Source organism: Schistocerca cancellata, chromosome 7, assembly GCF_023864275.1.
Source record: "Schistocerca cancellata isolate TAMUIC-IGC-003103 chromosome 7, iqSchCanc2.1, whole genome shotgun sequence".
In the NCBI taxonomy this organism is placed as follows: domain Eukaryota; kingdom Metazoa; phylum Arthropoda; class Insecta; order Orthoptera; family Acrididae; genus Schistocerca; species Schistocerca cancellata.
In genome coordinates, this window is record NC_064632.1 from 212,242,378 (window position 1) to 212,270,251 (window position 27,874).

Sequence of the window (27,874 nt, forward strand, 5' to 3'; positions counted from 1 at the left end):
AGTATAATTTTATGATGTACTTTCTTAGAAAAGAGAGCACAAATAGACATTTCCCTTCACAGGAATTGCATACATAATTTTTGTCAATGACTGGGTAACTTGTTTTGTAGAGTAAGTCAAGGTGATGCATCACTCTAATGTTAAGATGTGACATAGTTATTAGACATTTCCTATCTTTACTAAATATTTATTCTGCTTGAGCTATGTCATGTTTAGGTACAAGTTATAGCATTTGCTGCTGTTGTTTGCCAGGCATAGTTCTATGAATTTTACATTGTATTAACCCAGTTTTACTACTGATTTATTTTTGTTTTTGATGCACATTGGGTCATATTAGTGGTAATGTTGCATTTGCTTTGCTAATTTAGATATACTGCTGCTTGCTTTGCCAGTTGCATTTTTTTGTCATTGCTGTTTGTGTTAATTTGTTATGTGCTACTGCATTGCCTCGTTCCTTAGTATGTATATCTGAGCTCAGTAGATTTAACCTAGCTTAAGAGAGGTAGACTATACAAGAAACTAACTATGAAGAATAGGAAAAGAATGCATTGAGAAGCTATATGAAAAATATTTGGGCAAAAATGAGTATTGTACAATGAGAAATATTTATTTTTAATGAGGATATGAACAAAACAGTAGGGTTTAGTGACAACAGGGTTAGATAGGATCTTTTTTGCAAGAGCAGATGTTGAAATAAGAGGAAACATCTATGGAATGAAGTTTTGGGTTGGACTGGAGTACCAAATATCACACTGAAAACAAACCCTGTCTTGTCCTTTTGTGTTATTCCATTATGTGTCTGTGTACCTTGTGTATTTGTGTTCTTCCTGTATGTATGTGTTTACCAGATAAGAGCTATGTTGTAGAACTTTTCTAATACTCAGCTACATTCACTATGATGAGGAATACTGTTATCCTCAAATATAATTTGCATTTATAATATGTTATTTACTTTGTAAAGATGTTTAGACATTATTTATTCTGTTTTGTTTTAATGCTTACGTGTGAAGTTGATGTTTCGAAAGTTATTCAGACCTTTTATGTATTTACTTATGTCATAACTCCTGTAACACTGTTGTATATGTTATTTTGATTCTTTTGTAGCCGGCCGACGTGGCCGTGCGGTTCTAGACACTTCAGTCTGGAACCGCGTGACCGCTACGGTCGCAGGTTCGAATCCTGCCTCGGGCATGGATGTGTGTGATGTCCTTAGGTTAGTTAGGTTTAAGTAGTTCTAAGTTCTAGGGGACTGATGACCTTAGAAGTTAAGTCCCATAGTGCTCAGAGCCATTTGAACCATTCTTTTGTAAAGCCTGTATTACTACAAATGTTATCTGTATTATTATGTTTTAATGATGTTTTCTGTATCTTTGTAATTGTATTCTCATATTATAAAATTGTAATGGACACCAGTTCATCAAATTAAGTAACTAGTAAGCATACATTTCACTGCACACGTTTCTGTTGGTCATAGTATATGCACAATAGATGAGAAGTTGCAACTGTTAGTTTTTGCACGTGTGTTGATAATTCAGCAAGGGACTGGTTAACAGCATTGCTGGTTCTAAGGACATACCAAACATTTTATGAGTGCACAAGTGGTGGTTTATGGACTTGCTATATTGTCCACAAGACTCTTCGATGGTGATAGTGCACCTGCACAGTCGCAAGAGATGGCTACTGGCTGTCTCTACAAGGACTACAGTGGGTCTGCACCTTTGATGTGCCACCAATACCATAATTTCTACAAGGACTACAGTGGGTCTACAACTTTGCTGACTCACCAGTACCATTTTTTCTACAAGGACTGCAGTGGGTCTGCACCTATGGTGGCTCACCAAGACCATAATCTCTACGAGGACTGCAGTGGGTCTGCTCTGTGATGACCTACATACCAATATTCTTCAAAACGTCGACTGACTGTGTGGTGGGTTTGCTCTGTTGTGGCCCATTACCTGTCTGCACTGTGATGACCTACATACCAATATTCTTCAAAACGTCGACTGACTGTGTGGTGGGTTTGCTCTGTTGTGGCCCATTACCTGTCTGCATGTCAAGAGTCAGCACTGTCTTTCCATTGGAAGGACAACACTACTTCTTCAAGGCAGCATGGAAATCCATTACTTCCGTGTGCATTTTCTTTTACTGATCGCACTTTGTGCAATGAAATTATACTGTGATGAATGATCAGGACTGTCTTTATGAGAACAATTTTTGCTTTTGACGAGCAGTGTATCAAAAGTGTGTGCATTTGATTTCTTTGTTATTGTAATTATAAAAAAAATTACAAATATGTATTGGCCACTGCCCAAAACAATTTGTAAAATTTTTTGTGGGGAGCATGGGGGCTATGTAAGTAGGCTGTTTAGGTTTTTATGTTGGTAACGTCACCTAGTGCTCTGTATGAAAACACTGGCTGTGCTGTGTGCAGTCTGTGGCTGGTGGGCATTGTTGAAATAGTTGCTATTGTAGTGTTGGGCAGTTGGCTATTAACAGCGCGTAGCGTTGCGTAGTTGGAGGTGAGCCACCAGCAGTGGTGGATGTGGGGAGTGAGTTGGCGGAATTTTGAGAGTGGATGATCTGGACGTGTGTCCATCAGAGAGAGTAAATTTGTAAGACTGGATGTCATGACTTCAGTAGTTAGAATCTTTTATTTAGCTGGCAGTATTGGCGCTCGCTGTATTGCAGTAGTTCGAGTAATAGATGTTTGTGAGGTAAGTGAATCATGAAAGGTATAGGTTATTGTTAGTCAGGGCCATTCTTTTGTAGGGATTATTAAAAGTCAGATTGCGTTGCGCTAAAAATATTGTGTGTCAGTTTAGTGATGATCAGAATAAGTAAAGAGAGAAATGTCTGAGTAAGTTCAGTTTTCCTCAGCTGTTTGAAAATCAAAAAACGTAAGGGGTTTACCAACACAGTAATTCACGTTTCATTGTTTACATCGCTTCTTTCGGTACTACCTAGGCGCCGCGCCGCGCCGCGCCGTTGTACACGTTCAACGTTTACATTGTTCTGGTTCGTCCGTTACCTTTCTCTGACCGCCGCTTCGATGTCGGTAATGCACAAGCGAGGTCGTGTGCCGTCAGTTGACAATGTAAACAGTAATGTGTCTACTATCAAACCTACAAATATCTGTCTTTTAGGAATACAGAAATAAAGAACGTGATACAACGATATTTCATTAGACTTTTTGTCAAGCACACCGAGATGTACCGCCTGTACAATTTTGGTAGCTGATACCTTTAACACCCTGTATTGCTGTAAGAACGAATTTACAAATCCCACTCAAAATGGAAAGTCTGCTAGCTGCAATGATTGTACCTTCTGTCAACGATACTGGCGCAATTGTTCGTGTAAGACTCACAAAACTGGTCATTGGTTTCTGTTCAGAGCTCGTGCAACGCACCGACTACGAGCGGGAGGGTTGTTACCAATCGCGTATAGCACATTCTCTTCCATATCGGATGTCCTAGCATACATCACACAACCTGTATCTTCCATTTTAACGCGGAAGGATTCAGTTTCCCATAGGCGTCTATATACAGTTGCAAAAGCACTGTGACGCGATCGCCGTAGATACGGGAACAGCGCAGCTCTATGGCAATTAGTGAACCCATACACGAGGTGCCTAATGGTGCTGGTCCGTGAATACCAGGGGGAACCTTGAAAAAATTGTCAGTTTTCTAACAGTGTAACGCAAAGAATAAGATTTGTAAGCCCGTATAACCTCACCCTCTTTAAGACATCTTTTGGGAACATTTTTATGTATGAACCACAGCTTTAGCTTTCACATGTTTTTACAATTTTTTTGGTTGCAAGTAAAATAAATCATGCTAATTATTTATGTACATCATAGGTATTCATTACTCAAAATACAAAGTAGAAGGTCTACTTTTTTCCTGTAAGATCTTTACACTATTATCTTTAAAGCAGACTATTGAAAAGATGGTGCTGTCATAAATTGTGGTACAAAAAAATTTTAAGTATGATTACCAAAAATTTTGGAGATGAATTCAGGGTTTTTCTTCAAAAAAGCACTTCATTTTCTAAGTTAAATCACAAGACTAGTCTGCTTTTTAGTTAAGCATGTTTTAAGACAGTATACAAAATGTCAGCTATCTGTATCTATGTCAGCTATCTTTAACTGTCTTTAATACTTTTTAGCCAAAGTGTACCAGAACATGAAATAATTTAACTTTCAGGAAATTCAAGTTAAAGTTAAAACTTGCTTTTTCTATTAAACGTGCATGGCACTAATGCATCCCAGGTCCTTATTCAAATTGTTTCCTGTGTTCTTCCTCCCTTCTCTTTTTCACACTTCTTCTTCCTATTCTTGCTTCTTTGATAGCTTCTAACGCTGATTTTTCTGTTCGAAAGAGTCTCATTCGGTCAATGGCTATCAGAGTTGTATGCATATTTAGTCCACCAAACACTCTCATCAGTTCCATAACATTAAGCTTGACGCTGCATCGTGATTGAAACATAGAGCAGCATCTATCACACCTATTTTCAAAGTATTTAGTCCTACTAGAACTGTTTTTGGTACCCCTTCCTATGCACAATTGTCAAAACTTTCATTTGGATTTTGAGTCCTACCATGTAAACTTTTCTCTAATAATCTTGTCACTAACATCCCTATATACAGATTTTATATTTTCTATTATAGCAAGTGGCAAAGAATGTTTATGGTTGTAGATCTCACCTTGAGTAACAGCTCTGTGGTAGCCACACCATGAATCACTGCCAAGTGGGCAGAGTGCGTGACATAGGTTATGAAAGAAAGTAGCCCATACTGCCTTTTTCATTCTCTCAAGGTCACTTTTATTTTGTCTGATGGCTTGTCCATAGTAATACTGCAACCTTTTTTCTATTTCTTCGTCTGTAAGCCGACCACGTTTGCTAATGCACTTACCATCAGCTAATTTCTTTCCCTTCAAATTCCTCTTCAACTTCCTCAATCTTGTACCTAACCTTTTCTGGACATGTCCAACACATTCCATTTTTTCAATTAGCCAACTAAAGGGACAAAAAAATTATAACAACGAAACAAATGAGAGCGAAACCCTATTTTTAACAGAGCTGGCTATGTGCTATGGGGACATCATGGTGCGTGCAGACACTTTTGAATTCCTCTAATTTTGGTACTTTCTGTGGGCCATTTTCGTGGAAGAAAACTTTTCTCTTTCGAAAAACTACAGAGAATTTTTGAAGATAAAAATTTAAAAAATCGATGTTTTGACAGCCCCCTTAATCAGTAGACCTGTATGTAGTACTGCTGTCTACCACTGTTAACGCACAACTAACAGTGTCGGAAAACCAGATCCTAGGAAGAACCGATAAATACTGAACACAAACTTGAGAGAAACGAGGTAAAGAGTGATTACTGTCGGTGTCAGCATGTACCGTGAGCGTATGGAAAACAAGGTGCTTATCGCATACCGTCGACATTTCCTCTGTTATGCACTATTTTCAGTGCAATACAGAAACAAAGCTAACTGGGGCAAGAAGCCAAGCGAAATGCAATAGTTCCGTTACAGCCACCGGAGACCGTGAGTTCCTTACACCAAAATAAACAGAATGTATCCTTGAACAACCTCTGAAAATTATTCTGTAGGTTTTTCTTACACCCTGTAGATTAAGAACAGATAACTGCCCGGCAGTTATTACGAACTGTGATCTGTCAGACAGACAATCACGAATCCAGCCACACAACAGACACGACACTCCATGGACACCTACACTGACGCATCATCAAAAAATAATTAATGTAGAGTAATGAAGTTCTGGGAATACATTTGTCTAGGTAACTTATTTAAGTGATTAACACTGCAAGATCACAGGTTAATGTAAGCACGAGGTAAGTCATTGCTAATGTAAGAAGCTGGTACATTGTTAGCCGGTGTAACCGCCGGAATTTTGAATGCAAGCATGCAAACGTACATGCATTGTGTTGTACAGATGCCAGATGTCAGTTTGTGGGATGGAGTTCATGCCTGTGGCACTTGCCTGGACAATACAAGGACAGTTAATGCTGTCTGTGGATGACGCTGTAGTCGTCGTCCAATGGTGTCCCATATGTGCTAGACTGGAGACAGATCTGGTGATCTAGCAGGCCAAGGCAACATGTTGACACTCTGTAGAGCATGTCGGGTTACAACAGCAGTGTGTGGGCGAGCGTTATCCTGCTGGAAAACACCCCCTGAGCGTTATCCTGCTGGAAAACACCCCCTGAGCGTTATCCTGCTGGAAAACGCCTCCTGGAATGCTGCTCATGAATAGCAGCAGAACAGGTCGAATCACCAGATTGACGTACAAATTTGCAATCAGGGTGCACGTGATAACCATGAGAGTGCTCCTGCTGTCATACGAAATCGCACCCTTGCAGACCCTCAAGTGGCCTCCTGCTAACCAACATACGGCCATTGTTGGCACCGAATCAGAACCAGCTTTCATCAGAAAACAAAACAGACCTCCACTCCACCCTGCCCTCCAATGAGCTCCCTCTTGACAGCACTGAAATCGCAAATGGCTGTGGTTTGGGGTCAGTGGAATGCACGCTACATGGCGTCTGACTCGAAGCTGTCCTGGAAGTAACCGATTTTTGACAGTTCATTGTGTTACTGAGGTGCTAACTGCTGATCAAATCGCTGCTGCAGATGCAGAACGATGCGCCAGAGCAATACGCTAAGTACGATGGTCTTCCCTCTCGGTAGTGCCATGTAGCCATTCGGAGTCTGGTATTCTTGCTACCGCACATTCTCGTAACACTACTGCCAGCAATCATGTACAATGGCTAGTCTTTCTGCAATACTGCAAAAGAAACATCCAACTTCTCGACTTCGTAGCCCTGTTACACGACTTCATTCAAACTCACAAGGAGACGGCACGACCGTGGGGTCGGGGATTTGTCCGAAATTTTGTGTGGTGAAAGAGGACCTCTAACACCTCACGTGGTTAAAATATTAGGACGCACTACACGGAAAATCCCGGTAAAAATCGATCCAAAGTTTCTTAGGTGCCTTATGAGTATAAGTATATTGCCGAGCCGCCGTCTGGCGTAGATGTTTAGGCCTTGGAGTCTCAGGTTCGATTCCTCTTCTGGCACTTTTTTTTCATCTCTTTCATTTGTTATTCCACCAATAATTCAGAAAGTTTTGCAAACCTACATTATCTTTAACAAATTAGTTACATTATTGAATAAAAATTATTTTCTTTTTGTCCAACAACACAATTCATGGCGGTGGGTTTTCCATTTTTAATTGTAAATTATATGAGGGGAAGCATTTGGTTTTTAATCAGAATAACAAAGTCGATTGGGAAACATTTAGTTTTTATACATATAATAATTAAAACAGGAACTGCAGTGGTAATTATCATAAAAACAAACAAAGCTATAGTTTTTGCGACATCTTGCGCAACATATAAAGGCGGATATTTTTCAGTCACAGGGCGTTTGCGATAAATCTGTACAAAAACATGCCCCATTAACATTTACGAATATGTTTTGAGTTTCTGATAATTTTGAGGCAAACCAGGCATATTGAATCATGTCTCGGAATATTGGTGACAATAATTGACGGTGAATTATAGAATGAATTTTTATACAATCTTCCCGGGATTTAATTTTACGATTCTTCTGTAACAATTCGCTGCAATTTTGCAAGCAACAGAAGAAAAAAGAAGTACCTCAGGAGGAACTGAACCCAAGACCTCGGCGTAGGGGTCCGAGCTCTAACCATGTAGGCCAAACGGCAGGTCGGCAGTGGACTAACATTTTATACACATGAGGCACCTAAGAAACTTTGGATTGATTTTTCCCGAGATTTTCCGAGTAGTGCGTTCTAATATTTTAACCACTTGAGGTGTTAGGGGTCCTCTTTCACCACACAAAATTTCGGACAAATCCCCGACCCCACGGTCGTGCCGTCTCCTTGTCAGTGAGTCTTGATAATGGCGTTGATGTCACCTTAAAAGGATTTCTTGACTAACATCAGTCCACTAATTCCACTCTCAAAGGTACCTATCGCTCACGACCGTTAGAGCGTATATTTAAGGCATACCTTATTTGCATCCTCATAGTGGCGCTACTAGCGCCATTCCTATCGACTGGCGCAAAATTTGAATAGACATCACCATTCAGATGTAGAAACACGCATACGGAATTTTGTTTATGTCACACATGTCCTCATAATTGACTGCGCCTGTAATCACTGAGAATTTAACAGACATGGAGCCGTTATTCCTTGGTAATGTATTGGAGGTAATTAAAGCGTGCCAGTGCACACCTTTAGGCACAAAACACAGGTACCTGCTGTGTCTGCGGGGGCGGGGGCTGACCACAGCGACCACACACAGTCTAACAACTCGTGTCTGCTGATCAGTACTCGGGATCAGCGCGTTGGCCACAGGCGCACGTGGCGTGGTCACACCAGACTGTGGGGTCGCCCTCGGACGGTATTTGCGTCCGCTGCAGCGTCACCACCTGCACAAAAGGATTGTTAGTTGCCAAATTTCGACTGTATCTGCTTAAAACAACAGAAATTCTTTCTCTCACTAAAACTGTTGAATACTGAGACAATTCTACGCCACACAACAAACAATTCTCTAACATACTAGAACTTCTGGTTTGTTTAGAAAATAAATCATACTAGTCGGGTTTCCTTTTTATTTACATATTGCACAACTCATTTCGGGAAATGTTTCCCATTTTCAAGTGCGTTTTCCGTGTGCTATGTCATTTATTCGTGATGTTTTCGATGAGTGAAGTGCTGCTTGTTCTGATGTCTCTACTACAGTACATAAAAACAATTTTTAATTGACTTTCGATCTTTATATGGAGTGAATGGTAAACTTAGGAAAGAACTTTCCCTAAATTTCTTTGTTATCCACTTGGGCAGAAGAAACTCACACATATTAAACATCACACTCAATCTTCTGTGCACAGTACGCTTTATAAATAGCAAACGTACATAAACAAACAGCTACAGTTACAGTTATATGCAGTCAACAGAGATAACCCTATAGGTTGTCCACAGAGTGTGATATGTTTTACTACAGCGGGTATTTATGTTAATAATCTGGATCTGTATCTGTTTATATATTATATTTACGATGGTATTTGTTCTAGGTGTCACTATTTTTATGTAAGTTTACTGGCGAAGCATCTGCAGATATTCACGAATTCACTTCCCAGTTTTTCTTTTAATATTTAATTTTCATATTTTTTGAAACGTAAATCCGTCTCGTCCTTTCAACAGATATATTTTATTAATTTCATTTAGCAAGTGTTGTTCTTTTACATTTTGCTCTACTTTTCCAAAAGGGTATTATGTATTGTGTATGTGTGAACCTATTGCTTATACAGCATTGTATCGTGTGTGTTGGCTTTAATGTGTTCTGTTTGTCCTAGGTAGCACACAGAGCATTCGTGTCATGTTATTCTGTATATTGTAGAATCTGAACACGGGCCACGCTTACACTTTATGTTATCTATTAGTTATTTTGCAGTTTATTAGATGTAGCGAACCCATATTTTACTTTGTGGTAAATGAAAATATTTCAGTCTTCTGTGACGCATGAGTGCTAGATATAAATTTCTTTATGTCTTCATCTTCTGTGCTGTGGTTTGTGTTGCCTTTCTTTATTTTGCCTCGTACTGACAGCCGTGAAAGCACCATAGTCATTGGCAACTGCCATCTGTTTCACTACGGTTACCTCCTGTTGCATGTTATAGTAGAGGAAAAGGAAGCTTGTCATGCCTTTCGAAGAAAATTTTTATAGGGCTATTACAAATGATTGAAGCGATTTCATAAATTCACTGTAGCTCCATTCATTGACATATGGTCACGACACACTACAGATACGTAGAAAAACTCATAAAGTTTTGTTCGGCTGAAGCCGCACTTCAGGTTTCTGCCGCCAGAGCGCTCGAGAGCGCAGTGAGACAAAATGGCGACAGGAGCCGAGAAAGTGTATGTCGTGCTTGAAATGCACTCACATCAGTCAGTCATAACAGTGCAACGACACTTCAGGACGAAGTTCAACAAAGATCCAGCAACTGCTAATTCCATTCGGCGATGGTATGCGCAGTTTGAAGCTTCTGGATGCCTCTGTAAGGGGCAATCAACGGGTCGGCCTGCAATGAGCGAAGAAACGGTTCAACGCGTGCGGGAAAGTTTCACGCGTAGCCCGCGGAAGTCGACGAATAAAGCAAGCAGGGAGCTAAACGTACCACAGGATGGTGCTCCACCGCACTTCCATCATGATGTTCGGCATTTCTTAAACGGGAGATTGGAAAACCGATGGATCGGTCGTGGTGGAGATCATGATCAGCAATTCATGTCATTGCCTCCACGCTCTCCAGACTTAACCCCATGCGATTTCTTTCTGTGGGGTTATATGAAAGATTCAGTGTTTAAACCACCTCTACCAAGAAACGTGCCAGAACTGCGAGCTCGCATCAACGATGCTTTCGAACTCATTGATGGGTACATGCTGCACCGAGTGTGGGAGGAACTTGATTATCGGCTTGATGTCTGCCGAATCACTAAAGGGGCACATATCGAACATTTGTGAATGCCTAAAAAAACTTTTTGAGTTTTTGTATGTGTGTGCAAAGCATTGTGAAAATATCTCAAATAATAAAGTTATTGTAGAGCTGTGAAATCGCTTCAATCATTTGTAATAACCCTGTACCTTGGAGGAATGGAAAGAAAGGCACCATAAGTGTTGCACGAAAAGGAAGGGGGGAGGAATTGGTTTCAATAAGGAAATGGGTAAGAGGGAGGGTATTGGGAAGGGGGCAGGAAAATTTTCATTTAGGAAAGGAGATGGGTAACATACGAGGGTTGACTGAAAAGTAATGCCTCCACGTTCGTCACTCTTCAACAGTTAGCAGCATTGGTATGTGGCAGGTACTGGCTTGTTCCGTAGCCTCTTCTCTACAGCTCCAGTTGGCGGGAAGCCTTAGCATTGAATAGTTGTGTTGTTACAGTGTAAAGTATGGAACCCTGCGCAGACGGTCGGTCAATGCGATTTAAGCAACGTGCAGACATAGAATTCTTGACAGCAGAAGGTGTCACCCCAAAGGAGATTCTTCAGAAAAAGAAAGCAGTTTATGGTTATTGCGTTGATGTGCGTACTGTGTGTCGTTGGGCGAGTAAGTTTAAACATGTTAAGGCTGGAACATCTGACCTGCGTGACAAACAAAGAGTTGGACGGCCTGTGACAGCAACCACCGAGTTTCATAAGGGGTCACGTTTGCTTGGCTATCGGAAGATCTGTGCATGATGGGTACCTCGGATGCTGACTCTTGAAATGAAAGCACACAGACTTGAAATTTTTTGCCAGGAACTCCTCTCGCGATACGAGAATGAAGGTGACGCCTTGCTAATGGTTCAAATGGCTCTGAGCACTATGCGACTTAACTTCCGAGGTCATCAGTCGCCTAGAACTTAGAACTAATTAAACCTAACTAACCTAAGGACATCACACACATCCATGCCCGAGGCAGGATTCGAACCTGTCGCTCGGCTCCAGACTGTAGCGCCTAGAACCGCACGGCCACTCCGGCCGGCGACGCCTTTCTCTGTTCAGTTGAGACAGAAGACGAAACGTGGGTACACCATTATTATCCGGAGACGAAACGTCAGTGGAGTATCGACACAAAGACGCGCCTCAGAAAAAGAAATTCAAGACGCAGCCCTCAGCTGGAAAAATCATGGCCACAGTGTTCTGGAACGCAGATAGTATTATCCCTGTTGATTTCCTTGATCGTGGAACAAGAATAAATTCAGAGCGTTACATCACAACGTAGACTGGCACTGGCAAGGAAAGCGTTTCTGAAGAAGAGAAATTTGTTAACATCGAGTATAGATTTAAGTGTCAGGAAGTCATTTCTGAAAGTATTTGTGTGGAGCGTAGCCATGTATGGAAGTGAAACATGGACGGTAAATAGTTTGGACAAGAAGAGAATAGAAGCTTTTGAAATGTGGTGCTACAGAAGAATGCTGAAGATTAGATGGGTCGATCACATAACTAATGAGGAAGTATTGAATAGGATTGGGGAGAAGAGAAGTTTGTGGCACAACTTGACCAGAAGAAGGGATCGGTTGGTAGGACACGTTCTGAGGCATCAAGGGATCACCAATCTAGTATTGGAGGGCAGCGTGGAGGGTAAAAATCGTAGAGGGAGACCAAGAGATGAATACACCAAGCAGATTCAGAAGGATGTAGGTTGCAGTAGGTACTGGGAGATGAAGAAGCTTGCACAGGATAGAGTAGCTGCATCAAACCAGTCTCAGGACTGAGGACCACAACAACAACAACATCACAACGCTGCGAACTCTGAAACGACAGCTAACAAGGGTCCGAAAGGAAAAGGGAAATGTTTTCCTGCAGCATGACAATGCCAAACCACACACTTCGCGTGCCACCTAAGCAGAACCTCAGAGACGGAATCTCACCACCGTACGGCATCCTCCGTACAGCCCAGATTTAGCACTGTCTGACTTCCATCTGTTCCCGATAATGAAAGCCGATCTGTGGGGACATCATTATGCTTCTGACTAAGACGTTGAGAGAACTGTGAGACTGTGCTTGCAGAAACAGAGTGTCGACTTCTTCCGTGACGGCTTCAGAAAACTTGTTCATTGTTGCCAGAAATATATCCAATTGGCTGGTGATTATGTGGAAAAGTGAATAATGGTAATCAAAGATCACATTCTAAGGATTATTTCTGCGTTTGATTTGTTAAAATATTCCCATCCAAACCCAATTAACGAAGGTGGAGGCATTACTTTTCATTCAACCCTCGTAGTATTGTAAAAAGTATTCTTCTTTTGTAATCAACTGCTCCTTGAGACTGTGTTCTGCAGACTGTCTCACAAACTTGGAAATTTCAAATTCTTCGAAAAGAGAAACTTTTAACCTTTGGGGGCATAGATCCGAACTACAACTGAGAGATCCAAAGAGTTATGAGCCCCTCAGAGTCTAGAGACGAGAACGTAGCAAACGGAATTCGGACGCGAAGATGTATGGATAAATTTCCACTCTACAGCCACAATAAGACGTGACTAGATTGGAAAACACCTGTATAAGAACTTGGAAATGATGTTTCCACCCCTCCTTCTGTTTTCGGCTCCTTTCACACAACACTGTTTGTAGATTGTCCATTTTCTCACAAACTTAAGACTGGTTCTAGATGTTGTCATGAGACGTGGCATTATTTGCTTCATCACAATCTTACGAGGAAGACAGTGACACTTTCTGCCTCTCCGTTGATAAGGTCTCGCGACAGGAATGCACAGTTTTGTCCTTTTCTGTTTAGAATAGTATCCGTTTTCTTCTATTCTCATATATTTTCCATTTTGGTGTGGGTGACTTATTCTTCTTGCTGCGAACTGTAGTTAACATATCTTTTATTGGTAACCGTATGTTTTTCGAGGACTCTACTTTCTTAGCTGTATATACAGGGGTTGGATAGAAATGGAAACACCGCGAGAAGTGCATGTTTGACTATACACTGAAGTGACAAAAAATCATGGGATAGCGATATGCACGTATACAGATATACAGTGTCACGTATACAAGGTGTAAAAGGGCTGTGCATTGACGGAGCTGTCAAGGATTCAAGTGAAAATATGTCCGACGTCATTATGGCCGCACGACGGGAATTAACAGACTCTGTACGCGGAACGCTTGTTGGAGATAGATTAATGGGACATTTCTATTCGGAAATAGTCAGGGTATTCAATTTTCCAAGATCTACAGTGTCAAGAGTGTACCGAGAACATCAAATTTCAGGCATTATTTCTCACCACGAACAAAGCAGTGGCCCACGGCCTTCACTTAACTATGAAGAGCAGAGGCGTTGGCCTAGAGCTGTCACTGCTGACAGACAAGCAACAGCAAGTGCAATAACAGCAGAAATCAATTTGGGCGATGGCAGCAGACGATGGATGTGAGTGCCTTTGCTAACAGCACGACGTAGCCTGCATCGCCGTTCCTGACCGTATGGTTGGATCCCTTACGACTGGAAAACCGTGGCCTGGTCACATGAGGCCCGATTTCAGTTGATAAAAGCTGATGGTAGGGTTCGAGTGTGGCTCAGATCCCACGAAGCCATGGACTCAAGTTGCCAACAAGGCACTGTGCAAGCTGGTGGTGGCTCTATAATGGTGTGGGTATGTTTACGTGGAATGTAAACCCTCTGGTCCAACTAAACCGATCATTGATCATTTTTAGCCATTCAGGTACTTCATGTTCCAAAACAACAATGAAATTTTTATGGATGACAATGCACTGTGTCGTCTGGCAGTTCACGACTGATTTGAACAACATTCTGGACATACATATTTATGCAGCAGGCATTATGAATTAAGACACAAAGGAGTTACAGATTTCGGTTGCGAGAAGACAGTGATTGAAATCAGTGGGTAAAGTTGAAAATTTGTGCCGGACCAGGATTCGATCCCAGGTCCCCTGCTTTCAAGACAGATGCTCCGACCACTAATCTATCGAGACACAGTAGTCATTGCAACTGCGCCGACTACTTTAGCACACCTGTCATCAAACCCAAAGTCTCAACTTATCCATACCCTACAGCAGTCCGTGCAGTTGCAATGGCCGCTGCGTCCAGATGGCTTAGTCGTCAGAGCATCTGTCTAGTAAGCAGGAGACCTGGGTTCGAATCGTGGTCCGGCACAAATTTTCAACTTTCCCCAATGATTTCAATCAATTCCCGCCCGCAGCCAATGTCTGCAATTCGTTTGTGTCAACATTCTGGACAATTTGAGCGAATGATTTGGCAACACAGATCGCTCGACCTGAATCTCATCGAATATTTTATGGGACATAATCTAGAGGACAGTTCGTGCACAAAATCCTCTATCGGAAAGACTTGCGCAGTTATGGCCGGCTGTAGAGGCACCATGGCTCAATATTTTCGCAGGGCACTTCCAACGACTTGTTAAGTCCATGCCACGTCGAACTGCTTCACTTCGCCGGGCAAAAGGAGGCCCGACAAGATATTAAGAGATACCCCTAGACTTTTGTCACCTCAGTGTAAATACGGATGCTAGCCAAGCCTTCAGGTTGCATCGTTATATTTGACTAGAAGTGGAACCTGAGTAATATCATCAATACGTTGCAGGTGTCAGAACAGTGTTTGTGTAGGTTTCAAATGGTTCAAATGGCTCTGAGCACTATGGGACTCAACTGCTTTGGTCGTAAGTCCCATAGAACTTAGAACTACTTAAACCTAACTAACCTAAGGACATCACACACATCCATGACCGAGGCAGGATACGAACCTGCGACCGTAGCGGTCGTGCGGTTCCAGACTGTAGCGCCTTTAACCGCTCGGCCACTCCGGCCGGCTTGTGTAGGTTTGAGTGTCTTATGTTGGAGTTAAGTGAATTCAAACTTGGGCAAACCGTTGATGCTCCTGTGGTGAATTCTTCCGTATCCAAGGTAGCCGAAGTGTTTGGTTTTTCAAGAAGCACCGTACCGAAGATCTACACCGAATACAGTGAAAGCAGAAAAACATCATCCGCTAAGTCACAACGCAGACGAAGGTGTGTTTTGGGTGACTGTGACAGACGGTCGTCGAAGGAGATTTTGACAGAAGATAAGAGGATGACAGCTGCAAAAGTCACTTCAGAACTGAATGCCGCACTCGCGAATCCTGTCCGCTTCAAAATAACATGAAAGGAGCTCCACAAAAAGGAAATTACAGGGCGAGCTGGAATTTCAACCATTCACCACTGATGCAAATTCCTGTATCCGGAAAACGTTGTGCTGAAGCCCTACAACCATACCTGTGGAGCAACGGAAAAAAGTCATTTGTTCGAATGAGTCTTGTTGCACACTATTTCCAACTTGGGGACGAATTTGCATCCCAAGAGTGAAACATGGCAAGGGTTCGGTGGTGATTTGGGCAGCCATATCATGGTATTCCATAGACCTCCGCTGGGTCACATTACTGCCAAGGATTACATGACCATTTTGCCTGATCGGGTCCATCCCACTGTACATTGTTTGTTTCTCAATGATGAAGTTGTGTTTCGAGACGACACGGCCCCTGTTCAAAAAGCTCACAGCAACCAGATCTGGTTTTGTAAGCACGAGGATGAATTGTCGTATGTCGCCTGGCCGGCACTGTCACCAGATCTCAATATTATTGAGCCTTGTAACCTATTTTGGACAGAAGGGTGCGCAACCGCTATCCACTTCCATCATCGTTTCCTGAACTTATCATTATTTTGCAGGAAGGAGGGTATCAGATTCACTTGAAAACCGTACAGGACCTCTTCCAGTAATTTTCGGGTTTGCAGCCGGATCCCATCGAATCCAATTATTAAAATTATACGGTCACAACGGACTCAACATGCTCAGTCGATACTCAGCGATTAGTTTGTTCTTACTTCACTACCGAGGGCAGCACAAACAACTTGGCTGCCTCGCGCGTGTCACCTCCTAAAACATGCGCTGTAAACTATCAGTACGATTCGCATGCGCGGAATTCGCTATAAATACCATGACTGCATCAGGTCTCTTCAGTACATCGACTACTCACCTAAGGGTGGCCAGACGTCTTGGGCTGAAATATCGTGGCAGAATGTTAATGGGGTCCGGCTGCAAACCCGAAAATTACTTGAAGAAGAAATACGCCGAGAAAATTTAGAAGTCACATAGAGGAGCTGTATTTATCCATTCTGGAAAGGATTTTGGATACTACCGGTTTTTCTACTCAGTGTGAGGGATGATAATGTGTTCTGTTTTTGGTATTTCCATATTTTTGGCCCCTCCCTTCCCCTGTGCGTCCCTTATAAAGTATTAACATCGCTACGATTGCGCTTCCTCGTTCTGTCAAGCCGACATAATACACGTTTGATATGTCTTAACTTATGCCAGTATTTCCTCTCGTTTGCGCAATGAAAATATATCCTAACTGACTATGATCAGTTTATCGTCGTTTTCCGCGTCTGCTGGAAGCTGAGAGCAGGCGACATTGATGTAGAATACCCCTTGTCTACCCTTGCTCGTGTTCAGGTTTCATTTGGGTGCACACATGAGCAAAAATACATATGGATTCTAGTGCCATAATCGGGACACATCAACATGCAGCAGCATTCCACTGAACAGTCTTTTACGGAATACATATCTCTGACATGTGAGGCAGATGACACTATTCAACTACAAACCTCCTCAATAATGAACTCTTGTTTATTGTTGCACTTGATTTATTCTTGTGACTAATATCTTTCATTTTGGTGACGAGTTTCCTTCTCACAGGCACTATAAGCCAGTCCAACAATGTGTCTTTAACGAAAGACGCATGCGCAAATAGAGCTTTGCCCAAGTTGATTCACACACGTTCCTTCTAAATAAATGTACACTGGTGGCCATTAAGACTGCAGCACCATAAAGTGACGTGCAAGAAATGTCAAATTGGCATGACGTGTACTACATGCAAATGATTAGCATTTAAGCGCAACCGCACGAAATAGATAGGAATAACACTTTATACATTCCATATACAAACATCAAGAAAAGTTTTGCATCACCCCGGTTCCCAGAACTCCTGAAGATAGACGTTGACTGTGGATATTGTACCACAGACACAGTACCTTTGACAGTTCAGAGATGTCACTAAACCCGCCAAAAGATATAAACAACCATGCATGATCAGCGCCTATTAGACGGAGGGGGGTCGACAACTAATCCGTTTGTCATTCTACCAGGAAGGAAGTACAAGGCCCGTGTTGTCTGCAGTTCAACATTGCCTAGACGGTCAATACCGCGGTTCGATCGCGTGCGCGTTGTTACTGTGTGCTAGGAAGGGCTCTCAAAGAGAGAAGTGTCCAGAGTGAACCAATGCGATGTTGTTCGGTCATTGAGGAGATATAGAGAGACAGAAACTGTCGATGACATGCCTCGCTCAGGCCGCCCAAGGGCGGTGGATGAACGCTGCCTGTGGATTATGGCTCGGAGGAACCCTGACAACAACGTCGGCATGTTGAATAATGCTTTTCGTGCAGCCACACGACGTCGTGTTACGACTCAAACTGTGCGCAATAGGCTGCATGATGCGCTACTTCACTCCGATGTCCATCGGAAGCCCATCCTTGCAACCACGACACCATGCAGCGCGGTACAGATGGGCCCACCAACTTACCGAATGGACTGCTCAGGATTGCATCACGTTCTCTTCACCGATAGTGTTGCATATGCCTTCAACCATACAATCGTCGGAGACGTGTCTGGAGGCAACCCAGTCAGACTGAACTCCTAGGACACACTGTCCAGCGAGTGCAGCAAGATGGAGGTTCCCTGTTGTTTTGGGGTGGCATTATATGGGTCTGACGTACGCCGCTGGCTGTCATGGAAGGCGCCGTAACGGCTGTACCGTACGTGAATGCCATCCTCCGACCGATAGTGCAACCGTATCGGCATCATATTGGCGTGGCATTCGCTGTCATGGATGACGATTCCCGCCACTATGTGCGCATCTTGTGAATGACTTCCTTCAGGATACCGACATCGCTCGAATAGAGTGGCCAGCATGTTCTCCAGACATGAACCCTACCGAACATGCCTGGGATAGATTTAAACGGGCTGTTTATGGACGACGTGACCCACCAACCACTCTGGGAAATCTACGTCGAAACGCCGTTGAGGAGCAACTGGACCAACAGTGCCTTGATGAACTTGTGGATAGTATGCCACGACGAATATAGGCATGCATCAATGCAAGAGGACATGCTACTGGGTATTAGAGGTACCGGTGTGTACAGCAATCTGGACTACCACCTCTGAAGGTCTGGCTGTATGGTAGTACAACATTCAGTGTGCAAAACTTTTTTTGATGTGTGTATAATGAAAGGTTACTTAGCGGATTTCTCATTGAGAAATCACATTTGAATGTTGATTGTTTGTAAGACGATCGTGTTATGCCTCTTGGAGGAAGGAGAAGAAAAGCCAGTCGGCACGTGTTGGAATTAGACATCGGCGGGATTGTCGTCTATAGACACTAAGGTTTATCTTTTCGCGATATTGCTGCTTTCATTATTCGGACTCGCACAACTGTCAGGCTAATATATCTATGATGATTTTCCATCTGTCATTTCGTGGGGAGCGAATATTTTTCTTAATTTATGACTAATTTAGAGCTTGATGTCCTGCAATATATGTTGATGAAGTAAACTCAATCACTTGATAATTGCATAACAGGCCGAAACCTGGGTCTTAATTAAATAAACAACAAACACTCGAATGGCGGTGTGTTCATTTAAAAATGATTGTATGATTGTTGCCCAGCATCATCAAAAACTGTTTAATATGGACTGATTGGTTCAGGAGCCGCCAGCCTTACACCGGCAGAATCTCTATGGCCCCACGCGTCTAGCACCACAGAGAAAAGAAGTATTGTTCGCTTGGTTATGCAGTCGTATCTGAAGTCGGGAAACGGGCTTGTTTGAAGCAATACAAGTGTCCACACGAACAGCGCGACGACTTAAGGAGCATGATGGACTGTCAGCACTGTGACGATAAACTTCCTGGCATATTAAAGCTTTGTGCCAGACCTAGACTCGAACTCGGTACCTTTGCCCTTCGCGGACAAATGCTCTACCAACTGAGTTATCCGCCGGCCGGAGTGGCCGAGCGGTTCTAGTCGCTACAGTCTGGAACAGCGCGACCGCTACGGTCGCAGGTTCGAATTCTGCCTCGGGCATGGATGTGTGTGGTGTCCTTAGGTTAGTTAGGTTTAAGTAGTTCTAAGTTCTAGGGGAGTGATGACCTCAGAAGTTAAGTCCCATAGTGCTCAGAGCCATTTGAACTGAGTTATCCAAGCGGATTCCTTCACTCGTAGAAGAATTTGCATTGTTGTAATGTGTAAAAAGTGGTGGGTATGAATTACTCACATCTGTATATTTGATAACAACCTTAATAGTGATGACAGAATTTTTTTTAATGTTCAGTATTGAGCCATATTGACAAATTAGTTTGCGATATGAATGTAAAATGAATGATTTCACATCATTACGATTTATCGTGCAAATGATTTGTAGAACATTCGTAGAACATGCAGTTTTAATCTGCCAGGAAGTTTCATATCAGTGCAAACTCCGCTGCAGAGTGAAATTTTCATTGTGGAAACATACCCTAGGCTGTGGATAAGCCATGGTCCCGCAATCCCCTTTGTTCCACGAGTGGTAGTCCGGCAAGTTTCGCAGGAGAATTCTGCGAAGTCTGGAAGGTGGGAGATGACGAACTGGCGGAAGTAAAGCTGTGAGAACGAGTCGGAACTCGTTCTTTGTAGGTCAGTCAGTAGAGCACTTGCCCTCGAAAGGCAAAGGTCCCGAGCTCTAGCGTCGGTCCGGCACACAGTTCTATCAGTTTCATATCAATGCACACTTCACTGCAGCGTAAAAATTCATTCCAGAAATCGTGACTGGCCCGCCCTCGACGTGGCAGCAGAAAAAGACTCACCGAGAATCGTGCGACCAATAACAACACGGGACACAGGAGTGGCATGTCTTGCCTTCGAACTAGTTCCAGTTCTGCATACACTACAGTATCACGATCGGCTTATCTGTGATGACTCCGAGAACAATAAGTGTTGCCACATTGGATTTGACATCAACAGGGTAACATTTGCTTCTCGTATTCGGTAAAGTGGACACCACCCATTAAATTTCTAACGTACTAAGGCTGATATTGTTGCCCTGTCTTTGAGTTCTCTGTGATACTATCTTCCAGCAAAATAACGGAAGACTGCGTGTTGATCATGATGCGATGACCTAGTTCAATGCAGAGTGTGTTCAACTGTTGCCCTGGCCAGATCGTTCTATAGTTCTTTCATCTACAGGAAACATTTGGTGATGGGTTCCTGGGAGACTGGCACGCCACCACTTCCTAGTCACTAAGATATACGAACCTTGGAACAGAGCTAAAGCAGCATGGATGACGTAACCGTATCTGTTACCAAAATGCAGTTCGGTATGATGCCCAGCTAGGTTACAGTCTTTATTCTTGCCTAAGTGTCAGTTCTGTGTACTAAATTTCGAACCCTGTATACCCCATCACCTACAAATTTAATTGTGTATTCTTCCTACTAAACCGTGCACATAGAATGTCAGTAGTGTCAGTGTCGTCGTAACTGCCGTCTGCTTCACGTCTGTTGTGCAGCGAGCTACCTTAATTTAAGTATTAACTGTATTTTTCTTACTTGTCACTTCTTCTTCCGTATGTTTTTGCTTTCAGGAAGCATTAATTGTCGAGTGCTAGTAATAGTGTTCCATAGATTTCGTGTTTGTTTTGAATACTGTCAGAGAGAGTCCCTTTAGTAAACCATAGTGCCAGTAGTGCTAGTGTTTTGTTTTCAATACAGTCCAGAGACAGGTAGTGCTATTTTCATTATTTCCTACAAGAAGTGGCTAGCAATCACAGGTTAGTCAACAATCAGCCGCTTTTAATGAATTAGCAGTCTAGTTAAAAGTTGACTAACTTCTTAGGATGGATAGGATGTGTGACTGCTGTGTACGGACGCAGGAGGAGCTGGCCACTGTTCGCGAACAGCTGAACGTGTTGATGGCCGCGGTCAGCCGTCTTCAGGCTGCTGCCTCGGAGTGTAGCGGCAATGGGGAGTCTGGTGCGTCGCATGGTACACCCCAGGTGTTATATGCTTCACCCACTGTCCCTGCTGTCGATCTTCGCGGGTACCGGGCGCGGCTGGGCCACCCTCTCCCCAAGGGGAGTGGCGGGTTCAGCGGCGTTCGCGGCGCACGAGGCGGAGGGTAAATGTGGAGGCTGGCCGTGAGGCATCGCCCGCTCTGCCTGTGAGTGGACATGTGGCCGCTCCTTCAGCAAGGTCCGAGCAGGCACACGGGGGGAGGGGTTTATTAGTTATTGGGAGCTCCAACGTTAGGCGGGTGATGGAGCCCCTTAGGGAAATAGCGGAAAGGTCGGGGAAGAAGGCCAGCGTTCACTCTGTCTGCTTGCCGGGGGTCTCATCCGAGATGTGGAGGAGGCCCTGCCGGCGGCGATAGAGAGCACTGGGTGCAACCGACTGCAAATTGTTGTTCATGTCAGCACCAATGACTCCTGCCGTCTGGGTTCAGAGGTCATCCTCAGTTCATACAGGCGGTTGGCGGAATTGGTGAAGGCGGAAAGCCTCGCTCGCGGGGTGGAATCAGAGCTAACTATTTGTAGTATCGTTCCCAGAACCGATCGCGGTCCTCTGGTTTGGAGCCGAGTGGAAGGCTTAAACCAAAGGCTCAGACGATTCTGCGGAGATCTGGGGTGCAAATTTCTCGACCTCCGCTATCGGGTGGAGAAATGTAGGGTCGCCCTGAATAGGTCAGGCGTGCACTACACGCCGGAAGCGGCTACAAGGGTAGCGGAGTACGTGTGGAGTGCACATGGGGTTTTTTTAGGTTAGAGAATTCCCTCCCTAGGCCCGACAAGACGCCTCCTGAGACGCGGCAAGGTAGGAGTAGGCAAAATGCAACAGGGAGTAACAATATTAATGTGCTAATAGTAAACTGCAGGAGCATAGAAATGTCCCAGAACTGCTCTCATTAATAAACGGTCACAACGCCCATATAGTACTAGGGACAGAAAGTTGGCTGAAACCATACATAAATAGTAATGAAATCCTAAACTCAGATTGGAATGTATACCGCAGAGACAGGCTGGACAGTGAAGGGGGAGGCGTGTTTATAGCGATAAGAAGTGCAATAGTATCGAAGGAAATTGACAGAGATCTGAAATGTGAAATAATTTGGGTGAAGGTCATGGTTAAAGCAGGCTCAGACATGGTAATTGGATGTCTCTATAGGCCCCTTGGCTCAGCAGCTGTTGTGGCTGAGCACCTGAAGGATAATTTGGAAAAAATTTCGAGTAGATTTCCCCGCCATGTTATAGTTCTGTGTGGAGATTTTAATTTGCCGGATATAGACTGGGAGACTCAAACGTTCATAACGGGTGGCAGGGACCTTCTGGTGACAAACAGACCCGAGCTATTTGAAACAGTTAACGCAGAACAGGGAATCAGCGATCATAAAGCGGTTACTGCATCGATGATTTCAGCCGTAAATAGAAATATTAAAAAAGGTAAAGGAAGATTTTTCTGATTAGCAAAAGTGACAAAAAGCGGATTACAGAGTACCTGACGGCTCAACACAAAAGTTTTGTCTCAAGTACAGATAGTGTTGAGGGTCAGTGGACAAAGTTCAAAACCATCGTGCAATATGTGTTAGATGAGTATGTGCCAAGCAAGATCGTAAGAGATGGAAAAGAGCCACCGTGGTACAACAACCGAGTTAGAAAACTGCTGCGGAAGCAAAGGGAACTTCACAGTAAACATAAATATTGCCAAAGCCTTGCAGAAAAACAAATATTACGCGAAGCGAAATGTAGTGTGAGGAGGGCTATGCGAGAGCCGTTCAATGAATTCGAAAGTAAAGTTCTATGTACTGACTTGGCAGAAAATGCTAAGAAATTTTGGTCTTATGTCAAAGCGGTAGGTGGATCAAAACAAAATGTCCAGACACTCTGTGATCAAAATGGTACTGAAACAGAGGATGACAGACTAAAGGCCGAAATACTAAATGTCTTTTTCCAAAGCTGTTTCACAGAGGAAGACTGCACTGTAGTTCCTTCTCTAGATTGTCGCACAGATGACAAAGTGGTAGGTATCAAAATAGACGACAGAGGGATAGAGAAACAGTTAAAATCGCTCAAAAGAGGAAAGGCCGCTGGACCTGATGGAATACCACTTCGATTTTACACAGAGTACGCGAAGGAACTTGCCCCCCTTCTTGCAGCGGTGTACCGTAGGTCTCTAGAAGAGCGTAGCGTTCCAAAGGATTGGAAAAGGGCACAGGTCATCCCCGTTTTTAAGAAGGGACGTCGAACAGATGTGCAGAACTATAGACCTATATCTCTAACGTCGATCAGTTGTAGAATTTTGGAACACGTATTATGTTCGAGTATAATGACTTTTCGGAGACTAGAAATCTGCTCTGTAGGAATCAGCATGGGTTTCGAAAAAGACGGTCGTGTGAATTCCCAGCTCGCGCTATTCGTCCACGAGACTCAGAGGGCCACAGACACGGGTTCACAGGTAGGTGCCGTGTTTCTTGACTTCCGCAAGGCGTTCGATACAGTTCCCCACAGTCGTTTAATGAACAAAGTAAGAGCATATGGACTATCAGACCAATTGTGTGATTGGATTGAAGAGTTCCTAGATAACAGGACGCAGCATGTCATTCTCAATGGAGAGAAGTCTTCCGAAGTAAGAGTGATTTCAAGTGTGCCGCAGGGAAGTATCATAGGACCGTTGCTATTCACAATATACATAAATGACCTTGTGGATGACATCGGAAGTTCACTGAGGCTTTTTGCAGATGATGCTGTGGTGTATCGAGAGGTTGTAACAGTGGAAAATTGTACTGAAATGCAGGAGGATCTGCAGCGAATTGACGCATGGTGCAGGGAATGGCAATTGAATCTCAATGTAGACAAGTGTAATGTGCTGCGAATACATAGAAAGATAGATCCCTTATCATTCAGCTACAAAATAGCAGTCAGCAACTGGAAGCAGTTAATTCCATAAATTATCTGGGAGTACGCATTAGGAGTGATTTAAAATGGAATGATCATATAAAGTTGATCGTCGGTAAAGCAGATGCCAGACTGAGATTCATTGGAAGAATCCTAAGGAAATGCAATCCGAAAACAAAGGAAGTAGGTTACAGTACGCTTGTTCGCCCTCTGCTTGAATACTGCTCAGCCGTGTGGGATCCGTGCCAGATAGGGTTGATAGAAGAGACAGAGAAGATCCAACGGAGAGCAGCGCGCTTCGTTATAGGATCATTTAGTAATCGCGAAAGCGTTACGGAGATGATAGATAAACTCCAGTGGAAGACTCTGCAGGAGAGACGCTCAGTAGCTCGGTACGGGCTTTTGTTAAAATTTCGAGAACATACCTTCGCCGAAGAGTCAAGCAGTATATTGCTCCCTCCCACGTATATCTCGCGAAGAGACCATGAGGATAAAATCAGAGAGATTAGAGCCCACACAGAAGCATACCGACAATCCTTCTTTCCACGAACAATGCGAGACTGGAATAGAAGGGAGAACCGATAGAGGTACTCAGGGTACCCTCCGCCACACACCGTCAGGTGGCTTGCGGAGTATGGATGTAGATGTAGATGTAGATAGAATGGTCAACTTCCGTTATTTGCTACCATTCCTGGAGTTGCATTCTACCGGTGTCCACTTTGCGTTCAGCCCGGTGTGCTACCTGTGGCAATACACACATCAGTGCGTGTTGCGGACAACCAAAGTCAGCTATAGCAGGATCAAGTTTTACGTTTTTCGTTACAGAAGCATTGTTTGTTTCCTGTAACAATATCCTGACGATTTGTGCACATTAGCTTTTTCCCCCTTGCCTCTTACTTTAAGGTTCATATATTTCCTGGAAGAAATTTCTAAGTGCCTTGCACAACAGAGTCCCATTTGTTTGTCTTCCAGCCTACAGCTCTACTCCGTAAAGAAAGTTCGCAACAAATCTGAGGAAGAAAAGTTTCAGTGAAATTTTCGCAACCTTAGGTTTTACAGTTACAGCACTTGCCACCTGCCTAATTTTCGTTGGATGTGAGGAACGTATGTGGTAATCCTTGCTTCATATCATCCAATACCAGTTCTGAGACTTTGTCCCCTCTCAAAAGAAAGACAATTGCTCCCACACTTCAAGATAGTTCTGTTTGCTTTTTTATCAGCATTGACACGAAAGTTGTGCTTTTCTGTTCTGCAAGCCATTCATTGTGTTGTAGCGACGTTCAATGTTAAATTAATACTGCCGATTTAGTAAGTGAATTCTTCTTAGCTCGAAGTCAGATAACGAGTCTTGCACTGCGACGAGTATAGCACGGAAAGGAAATTTAATGACAATATGAGCAGCGCAAGGAGTGACGTGTTTTTCTGTGCCACTTTTGTAGCAGTTTGACTCCCTCTGATAGAGTGTGGCTTGCAGTCTCAGGACGGCGTCTGTCACTAATGTCAAGTGAAGAATTTCATAGTTTGCCCGCGCTAACGTAGGGGATGTGACATCATTAGACACAGCTTGGCCACACAGAATAGTTTCTCTAGAACACTGTCATTAAGCATAGAAATGCAATCGATGCCATCATTTTGTCTACATATACACATACATGTTCAAATACGTAATTGTACGTTGTGTGTTAACCAGTTCTTCGCCGAGTTTCCAAGAAAGGGAGGGGAATTGGAGGAGGAAGCACTAAAGTGTAACACCAGCACTTGGCGGAGTGGGAGTGCAGGGTGAACAAGTTGCGCTATCTCACGCAGTTCTGGCCAGTGGCGTACCATGGGGAAAAATGGGAGGGCGGAAAGGGGTAGTGGGGCGGATGCTTGTTAAGAGATAGACGTGTGAACTGCACAATAAAAATTCATTTTTTCCAACAGATAATTCTGGCAGATCGTTTTCTGATAATTGGTTTTATATGAAATTAGAAAATGGTGAGAGAAAGGACATGGGTGTTGAAGTCTCCTATGAAATGAAATATATATCGCTTTCCTTGCATGCTTAAACAAACAAGGGGAGAAGTTATTTTGTACAGCCAATGGTTTTAAAATATGGAAGAAGCTTAAACTCTTAAACTCAGAGTAGGGCTATCAGATCTTAAGAAAGTTCTCATCATGACGAAGCATTTGAAATCTGGAAAGAGCTTTAACTGTGATTACATGAATGTGAAATAATTTATGACATTGTTCAATTAGAAAAACAGAATTTTATTTGAGAAATGGAAAGCTGTATTAACAACAATTCTTGACTGTGTAGAGTATTTCACCAGACAACTCTTACCCTTGTATGCTCACTCAGAAGATCTGTATGGAAGCGATAATTGTCGATATTTCCTTGAAACTTTCAAGCTTCTTGCCAAGTATGATCCACTTACGAATCACCATCTTCACAAAGCTCAGCAGACACACGGAAGTGCTGTGTGTTAGCTTTATTCACAAAGCCAAAATGAATTCATCAAACTACTTGGTGATCATGTCAGACTAGAGATAGTTAAGAAAAGTTCTAAGGCTAAGTATTTCTCCATAATGTTTGATACTATGCTAGATATATCAGAAACAACAAAATGTCTCAAGTAACTTGCTATATACATATTGCAGTTTTACATCGGAAATCAGATGAAATTACTGAATAAATATGTCATAAGTTGCAAGCAGTTGGTTTAAAACTGAAGTACCACTCTGGACAAGGATATGATAATGCTGTGACCATGACTAGACATTAATGGTGTCAGATATTTATTTAGGATATATACCCCAAAGCAGTGTTTGTATCACTTATTAATCACTCACTTAATCTTGTTGGAGTAAATGCAACTACTGTCGGAACAAAATTGATGACGTTTTTTAGCACTGTGCAAAACTTACACACATTTTCCTCAAGCTGTACACATAGGTGGGATGTTCTTAAGCAACATGTTCCAATTCGTGTGAAGCAATCCTGTGTGACGTAGGATGGAGTTCAAAGCGTCAATCTGTACATATGCTTGCTGAGCACATTGAAAAGGTAATATGAGCTTTGGAAGTCTTGATGGGCGGCTAAGAAGAAACACCAGAACCAAATGAGATGCAAGCGTTTTATTAATTTGTATTGTGACATATCATTTTTTTGCGACCCTTTACTTTTGGAACCCAATGCTTGTTTAAGTACATAATGCTCAGATATACCTACAACCAAGACAACTTGGACTTGAGCATTGTGTTTAAAAGCTGAAATAACTGACTATTTTGTGAGGAAAAACGTGGTTTTCTAGTCATAAAAGCG